A 9,441-nucleotide genomic window follows, 5' to 3' on the forward strand; every position below is an offset into this window, starting at 1 on the left:
TAGCACCTTATTCCCAATCAACCATGAGCTCCCAGATTCGTCACAATTATCCCACCGAGGTGGAGGTCACCGTCCACGGCCCGGGCAACCTGCATCTGCAGGCCTTCAACACCTACCTCTCTCTGGGCTCCTGTTTCCACCGAGACGACGTGGCTCTCAAGAGCGTGGGCCACTTTTTCCACGAATTGGCCAAGGAGAACCGCGAGGGTGCCCAGCCGCCTCTTGAAAATGCAAAGCCAGCGGGCCGGCCCCCTTCCTGGACGTGCAGAAGCCACCCCAAGATGAGTGGGGTAAAACCCAGGACTCTGTGGAAGCTGCCCGCCAGACGCCCCGCTCTGTGACTTCCCGGAGAGCCGCGACCTGGCTGAGCAGCTGAAACTCACCGAGAAGATGAGGACCACGTGACTCACCTCTGCAAGCTGGTTGGTCCCCAGGCTGGGCTGGGCGAGTTCTCTTCCAGCCCCAACTGTGCATGCAGGCAGTTATTTTTAGTCCCTTATAGTTTCTTTGTATTCTGTTGCTGGAGGAGACATTTGTCCAGGTGCAAGCACTCCAGTAAAGGGTCCCAGGTCCCAGCCTGTCCCACAGCGGCGTCTGAGGAGCCCCTCTGGCGTCAGAGTTTCTGCCTGAAACCCGTCTCTGCAGCCACTAGGCAGCTTTGTAACCACCCTGGGGCCCTCTCCCAAGCCTTGAGCCAAATGGGAACAGTAAAGTTTTTGCAGCCAAAAAAATAATCATCATCATCAACTTATAAAATCGCCAAAATTTTGCTCTGGATAGAAAATTAAATTAATAAATCAGTTTATGTTTTCAGCCAAAATTCAACTGTTTCAGACTTCAAAAGCAAGAAAAAAGAATAAAAAAGAGTTTTCCATAGAAAGACAGATTTTACTTGTTTTTTTTATGTCTTTTTAAACTCAGAGATCTACTGTGAAGCTATTTTTGAACCTGGAATATAAAATTGCATGTTGTTTAGTTATCTAAAATGCAGATATTTTTCTCTTCAAATCTTAAATTTAGTATTGAATTGTATTGAGAGCTAGTTATGAGAGGATAGTATGTCTTTTGCCAGAAAAGTGGACATTTACTGAAAGTTCAACATGGAAAATCTCTGGAAAAACAACTTTTATTTCTCAATGAAAACAATGTTTGTATTTGTCTTTACTGTGTTTCAATAAAAACAATACCATTTATTTGCTTTTATATCACTTATAAAACACATTTGCGTGAATCATCTCATTTGAACTTGACAACACTCCGAGATGAAGAGGCAAGTTATGAGAGGACAACTTATTACCGAACCAAACGCGTCCCCTCACCTGCGCATAGTAAAGCCAATCTACTGACACCGGGTTGTGGTGAAGGAAAATGCAGCGTTTATTGCAGGGCACCAAGGAAGGAGTTCAGGACAGCTCGTGTCCAAAAAGCCAAACTCCCCTATGGATATCAGGAAAGCATTTGCCAGCTACAAATTGGCACTTGCCATCTACCTCTACAAGGATTAAATCATGAGCCGCTGCAGCTACTGACCTTCAACACTCCTTGAAAGGAATTCAGGACAGAGATCAGGAATGAGGCACTCTGTGCTCTGGGAAAAACTGGCAGAACACGTCTTCAGATAATTAGATATTTTCAGGAGAAGATTTTATGAGCCCAATTCTTGCATCTCCTCACATCTAGGAAAATGCTAAAATCCTTCATGATGACGTCTGCTCCTCATGACTAGCAGCAACCTTCTGCAAAAAATGTGCTTAATTTCATGTACTCCCCCCTTCACCAAAATCACATATATACTGACCTTCCCCCTGCCTCTTTGGAGCAGTTTCTCAGAGCTATCTGAAATGCTGTCCTGGGCTATAATCCTCAATTTGCCCCCAATAAATCTAAACTCACAACTCTCATGTTGTGCATTTTGTTTTCAGTCGACACATTTTAAAGGCAAGGTGAGGGAGGGGAGTCACAGGGTGTGTAACCAACTCGTCCACAATACTCTGATTGGTTGATGGTGAGGTAACAGGCTGTGTCACGGGTTTTTATCAATCCTCAGGTGCCAGCAGTTCTGGGGGCTACATGCTCACGATTATCAAGTAGTTAATTTCTTCCATTTGGTGGTGGTTTTAGGCTCTCTAAAACAACTCAGGAAACGTGCATCACATATTTTTATCTAGGCACTTTAGAGAGGAGCTAAAGCAGAGAATATGGGGGAAGGGTCTGTCCCGGGAAGGTCCCATAGGGTCCTGCTCGGTTACAAATTCACAGATGGGGAAACTGAGATCTAGAGGTTAAATTTCTCAATGTGGAAAAGAAAAGATTACCATGGGATTGTACTCAGTTGACTTTGTAAGGGGAAAAAAGAGAGAGAGGTTGAGAGTGAGGGAAGAGAAAATATTTCCTGGAAATATTATGTATTGAATTGTATACAAACATGAAGACTAACCTCCTGAAAAATTATTTAAAATTTCAATATGTGGGACTTCCCTGGTGGCGCAGTGGTTAAGAATCTGCCTGCCAATGCAGGGGACACGGGTTCAATCCCTGGTTCGGGAAGATCCCACATGCTGCAGAGCAACTAAGCCCACGGGCCACAACTACTGAAGACCGCATGCCTAGATCCCGAGCTCCGCAACAAGAGAAGCCATCGCAATGAGAAGCCCGTGCACCGCAAGGAAGAGTAGACCCTGCTCGCCACAACTAGAGAGAGCCTGCAGACAGCAACAAACACCCAACGCAGCCAAAAATAAATTAAAAAAAAAAATTTCAATACGTGAACATTAAGTGACATGTGGGAAGCCTCATCTCATTGAAAATGAAAACTGCCACTATTGAGGGCCCTAATAAGTAGGATGATGTGTGACACAAAGTGAAGCAAAGGCTTAATGAATCTCATTCTCTGATTTGAAGGTGGCATGTCTAAGTCTTTTATAAAAAACAAAGTCACCCCAGAGTCTCTAGGAGTCAGGGAGTCAGTGAGCTGATTTATTATAAAAGAAAATACATACACACACTTCTAATGTATCTATATCTCTCTCTAGATATAGATATATATTATTTATATAAAATATCTATTTAATATATATAAATGTGATATTCATTACATTTACTTGCTTTAAAAATCTAGAATCTGTTTCTTTTTAGAACATTGATGCCATGCATAGGAAAATCAAATATTATGGTTATAAAATAATTTTTAATGTTAGAATATTCCTTTTATCAGTGGAAGAATATCCACTGAGAAAAAAGACTTAATTTCCTTTTATAAATAGTGGTGGGTTAGAACTACACAATAGTTCTAACTCTGCTACTGCTATTTAAAGCCAAGATGATGACTATATTGAAAAAGGAGGAAGAGAAAATCAATAGATTATTGCTTCAATGGAGCTCACAACAGTGCTGATTAGAGAACACAAATGGATTGCATAATAGTAAAATAACTATAAACTGGGTATGGATTTAAGCCTATGTTAAGACCATTCTTAACTGCATTGTATCTTTAGAAAACATGCACTGAAATTACAACAGCAAATTAAATCCATTCGACCGCAAAATTTAATACATAAGAAAATAGCATTTATTAATGATCTGGAAGAGGGAGTAAATAGCATGTTAATGAAATGTGCAGATGATAGTAAATTGGAAGGTGTTACAAACCACGAGGACAGGGGCTTAATACAAATGGACATTAAAAAGTTAGAGAAAAGCCAATGGTGGCAAAAAAAAAACCCCAAAAAACAAAAAACAAGTAAAACTTATAAAAATATTTGCTAGAAAAATTTCAACTTGAAAAAGAATAATATAAAAGAATTGTAGATGGAAAAGAGACTTTGAAATTTGATCAGGATTTTCTGTTTATAATAAACTGGTTAATCCACTCTTGAGAGGTCCTGAGCCAGCTGCTGGGAAGTAGTCATTCCTTCACTCTTTCCTCTATCCCCTTTCTAGGTAGACCAGAAAAACTATATCACCTGGTTGTAGACGTTTTGGAGGCAAGAAAAATGAAGAAAACAGAGACCAGGCAATTCAGTTTTTTAAAAATTGCATTTTGAAGAGAAAAAAATGGCTAGTGAAGACACGTGATTATGTATTGGCATCATCTAATGGTGTTTATGGTAAAGAGGGGCCATGAAAAATCTACAGGTACCTGAAAATTTTATATAGAAGGTGGTTGCTGTCACTTGATTGCTTATGAGCAGTTATTAAATGAAACTAATACTTACCTTATGAAATACAATTCTAGCTTTTCCAGATACCAGCAAATAGAAGAGTTCTCCTTCCTAATCACATATGCCTAAATACAAGAAATTGGTGATATTCTGAATGTCATGTGGGATGATACTCTTGGTCTTCCTAGAATGTCTGGAAGTTTGGGTCTGAGAATTTGGTTTATCCAAAAAACAGCATCATGTGTCTCCTGGAAGCTCTGGAGACCCTAGGAAACCAAGTAATGTATCTATAATGTTTTACCAGCTCATCTGGGTCTAAGATACAGTTATCTGGGGATGAAAGTTTATCTGTATTGGATCTAAGACAGAAATCTCAGTTTCAGAAACTGGACTATTATCATAACATTTTATGTTTCCCTTAGATTTCAGTAATGTTCTCTTTGAATAGAATCTGCCACTGCCACACCTGTGATGGAGGAAGAGCACAGTATTCTTGATGGCCAGATGTGATGATAAGAATGAGAACTGAGGTAGGAAAATTCCAAGGAGGTGAAAGGTGCTGGGGGAGAGAGGCAGCATGTAGCCCACAAAGATGGGAGGTAATGTTGGGGAGGAAAATTTGGGTGAGCTAATGGAAGGTTTTAAATATGCCCTAAGGATCTGGAACTTTAGTAGGCAGTGAGGTGTCAGTAAAGGTTTGTGAGTATAAGTTTTTAAGTTTTGATATGATTCTTCTATGTAATATGTTAGCTATTCCTTCCAGATACATGTTATTCCCTAATTAGATAGGCATGCCACTTAGGTCTTCATCCAAGTTGTAGAAATGTTGAACAAGGGCAGGCTAGAGAGAGCCCAACAACATCCCTTCTTAAGATAACACTGCGCCCTTAGTGACATCAACACTTTGGGGGTATAGCTTCTAGACTGTTTTCAGCCTAACAGCAATTTATGTTATACTGTCATCAGTTAAAATCCCCTTCTGGGGCTTCCCTGGTGGCGCAGTGGTTGAGAGTCCGCCTGCTGATGCAGGGGACGCGGGTTCGTGACCCGGTCCGGGAAGATCCCATATGCCGGGGAGCGGCTGGGCCCGTGAGCCATGGCCGCTGAGCCTGCGCATCCGGAGCCTGTGCTCCGCAACGAGAGAGGCCACAGCAGTGAGAGGCCCGCGTACCAAAAAAAAAAAAAAAACAAAAAACAAAAATAACTCTTCTCATAAGAATACTAAGATGTTATTTTGACTGTCCTCTCTTATGAGTGTACAGTGGAATCTTCCACAGGGTAAATGTAATATGATACTGGAATAGATTAAATGCAGAAGCAGATATGAGAATCAGCTGTCTTCTATTAGGCCTGATATATTTGCAAAAATATAAAACAATAACACTGCTCACTAACTTTTTTTACTTTGGACAACAGTTATTCTTCATTAAAATATGTTATTTATGTTAATATATGTGCCTTTGTTATTTTTAAATGAATTAAAAGATTTCAGTTTTAATTTCCTGTGATGAATATTGACAGGTATAACTCACATAAACAAAAGCTATTTGATGTTCTCAAGGACTTATTTATTTATTTTTAAATTTTATTTATTTTGCAATATTGTTGACATGCAACGTTACGTTAGTTTCAGGTATAGTGATTTGGCATGTGCATACATTATGAAAGGATCACCATAATAAGTCTAGTAACTATCTGTCCCCATACAAAATTATTACAATATTATTGACCATATACCTTATGCTGTATATTAATAAGCCACCCCCATGGCTTATTTATTTTATCTCAAGGATTTTTTAGAGTATAAAGGAACCCTGAGACCAGAAAGTTGGAGAACTGCTTAGTTGAAATGAGCGAGCCCTAAAGTTTATGTCTTGCTCCCTGAGGGAAGACAAGTTGCCTAAGATTTCTAAGACTTCTTCCAGCTCTACAGCGTGGGATGATGATTTAAACTGCCTTGTCGGGTTACTCTGAAGATTGGGTAGAGTGAGCTTGTAAAACTCTTAGCTCGGTGCACGGCACGTGAGTTCTCAGAAAATATTAGCCAACACTGTTATAGTACTGCTATCACTACTATTACTACCACTATGAGGATTATTATTCCCTCCTGGCAATGTCTTTACTTAGCTACTAGGGGATTTAGTCTTTGAACTCGTTAAATGCTCTTGGGCCTTTGTACTTGCTGTTCCCTTTGCCTGGAATAGCTTTCCTACCTTTCTGTCCAGCAAATTCTCATTATTCTTCTCATATGGACTTAGAGCTTCTTTGTCTTGGAAGCTTCTTTGTCTTTTATGGCTTTCCAAAAAGGTGTCCTGCTGTAGGTCCCCGTATATGCCCACTTAGCACACTTTTTGTATCTTTAATGACTTTCCTATTGCATTCTGAAAACTCTGTGGCAGTGGGGAACACGTCTGGGTCACTGCTATAATTGCAAAGCTCAGCACAGCGCCTGCCGTTCAGTAAATGCTTGTTGAATAAACTTTGCAAAAGTCCCCAATTTCTCTTCTCACCCTATTGCTCCTTTCATATCCTGGAACACCTAAGCAAATTTGGTACCCGAAATACTCTTGTGAATTCTTCAGTCCTCAAATTAGATGTGAAATCTAAGCTTGAAAAGTGACCTGGGCTTCATTTGTCAGTTTAAGGTACTGGCTACTTATCTTAAAAGATGTTTGATTGTATGCATTCGTTTCCCAGGGATCCAGAGTTGTGCAGAAGGTAAAGTATCAACTTTTGTATAAAAGCTGATTAATTCTTAGTTATGATCCAGACACAGATCACTCACAATCTAAGATAGAGAACTGAGATGGCTAGAAAAAATGCTTCTGGGTACCAGCATCACAGCTCTTATTGCTATAAAGAGAGGGAAGAATACTTTGCTTCCTTTTAAGTTGCCTTTCCTTCCACCCTTAATGGAATTTATGCCTGCACTTCTCTGATCCACTGATAGCAGTTCCAGAATTTCTATTTTAGAGGAGCTTAGGGACAGCAATCTGATTGAATAAGGGCTAGGAGACTTTTTCTTTAAGCTATATTTGCATAGCAAATACACTGTTTTTACTGACATTGCATGTTTACTTTGGAGGGTATTCTTGGGTATGAGGGTGCTAAGGACTCCTAAGTCACCTTACTGCTGAAAGTACATCTATTTTTAGTATGGAGACATGTGAAGTAAAGGAATAGGAAAGCTTGATAAGAGAGGTTTGACTAGGTCTCTTTTGTTACTGCTATTTACATTTGTAAACCTATACTCTGCCTGGTGAGAATTAACCAATATGCTTTCGAAAAGATTTCAAAGTCTGACAAAGCAGAGTCGACCATGGGAATAAGTACCAGAGTATATTTATTAAGTCTGGGGCCTAAAGAGATCAGTATAGTCACAAGGAAACAGGCAGGTTGACCAGAGAAAAATAAGACTTGAAGAAATCAGTTTATCACACAATTACTATGTATTTATTTCAGATACAATAACATATGATATGATCTCAAGGAGCTTGCAGCCTAATTGGGAAGACAAGAGAGTGCCTATGAGGTTATCATTTAAGCATATTTGTGAGACTACTTTTTAGCATTCACTGTTCCCGCTGGTTATTATGTTCTTAGCCTAATTTATGTGAAGAAAAATAAAATGAAGAAAAGAATGGATGGAAAGGAAGGGGATCGTGGCTAAACGTATTATGACATATGCTCCAAATTTAAAGCAGTATTATTCATAGTTTTAAAGCTGGAACCTTCAGCTAACATTTAATTGGGCCTTCTTATTTTGCAGAGGAGGAAACCGAGGCCTGTCTAGCAAAATATCCCAGCTGATAAGTGGCGGGCCTAAAACCAGAAGCCGGGTTCTCTGTTCCCATTCTAGTGTCCTTTCCATCACAGTCTAGTGCCTTTGAAGTTGAGGTGAAATAACTGGAGTCACCCTATACCTAGGTCTGTGCTAAAGAGCCTTAGTTTTCCCTTTAATGGTTAGATGGCTTTTGGAATTCTTTGATTACCCACTCAGGAATTTTTTTTTTTAGCATGACAGTTTTCATCAATCCTAATTTCTCAGTTCCCCAAATAGAATCTATCAATGCTGAAGCTCCTAGTCTTTATCAAAGGGACAATTCAAATAATTAATCTGAATCACAGACCAGAAAGTGGGGTTTTTTAACCTCTATTCACTCATCTCTCGACTTCCATATCTTTAACCATATGAATGATTTCCAAATTTTATATTTCCCTCCTGACCTCTTTTCTGAATCATTTTCATATTTCAACTGCTGCATCTCTACCTGTTTTTCCTCCCATGACCGCAAACGCAACAGGAAGCCAGCTCCTACTCCACCGGTATCTCTGTTTCTGTCAATGACACCATCATTCTTCTAGTCACCCAGGTCTGAAATCGTGGCGTCATCTCTCTTTCTTCTTTTCCACATCTAGTGGATCACCAATTCCTGTGGTCTCTTCCTGAAACATGTCTCTGAAGTTCATTTCTTCTTTCCTAATTCTATTTTGTACACGCCAACTCACATCCTCACACTCGCATAACCAGCTGGTGACAATATGCTGCGTCCCAGTTTCACCCTAGCAACACATTCTACAACCACCCTGGACTGCTCTCTCTCGAAATCACCATTAAAAAACAAAACCACAGGGCTTCCCTGGTGGCGCAGTGGTTGAGAGTCCGCCTGCCGATGCAGGGGAAACGGGTTCGTGCCCTGGTCCGGGAAGATCCCACATGCCGCGGAGCGGCTGGGCCCGTGAGCCGTGGCCGCTGAGCCTGCGTGTCCGGAGCCTGTGCTCCAGAATGGGAGAGGCCACAACAGTGAGAGGCCCGCGTACTGCAAACAAACAAACAAACAAAAAAACCACAGACACCTAATTCACCCCTTTGATTCTAACTTTCCACAGTTCCCCAGTGTCCATAGATGATAAGATTCGAAATCAGTGAGCCCTGGATCATGCCTCCCATACTTTTATTTTTTTAATTTTTTTAACATCTTTATTGGAGTATAATTGCTTTACAATGGTGTGTTAGTTTCTGCTTTATAACAAAGTGAATCAGTTATACATATACATATGTTCCCATATCTCTTCCCTCTTGCGACTCCCTCCCTCTCATCCTCCCTATCCCACCCCTCTAGGTGGTCACAAAGCACCGAGCTGATCTCCCTGTGCTATGCGGCTGCTTCCCACTAGCTATCTATTTTACGTTTGGTAGTGTTTATATGTCCATGCCACTCTCTCACTTTGTCACAGCTTACCCTTCCCCTCCCATACTTTTAGAACCTCTTCTCCCATT

At 40.5% G+C, this 9,441-nt stretch overlaps 1 pseudogene; it reads left to right on the forward strand.

Moving 5' to 3' along the window:
- Positions 1–23: 23 nt before the first annotated feature.
- LOC112391481 (ferritin light chain pseudogene) lies at positions 24–4,670 on the forward strand (annotated as a pseudogene).
- The last annotated feature ends 4,771 nt before the right edge of the window (positions 4,671–9,441 follow it).

The sequence above is a fragment of the Neophocaena asiaeorientalis genome, unplaced genomic scaffold (assembly GCF_003031525.2).
Source record: "Neophocaena asiaeorientalis asiaeorientalis breed wild unplaced genomic scaffold, Neophocaena_asiaeorientalis_V1.1 scaffold96, whole genome shotgun sequence".
NCBI classification, from domain to species: Eukaryota; Metazoa; Chordata; class Mammalia; order Artiodactyla; family Phocoenidae; genus Neophocaena; species Neophocaena asiaeorientalis.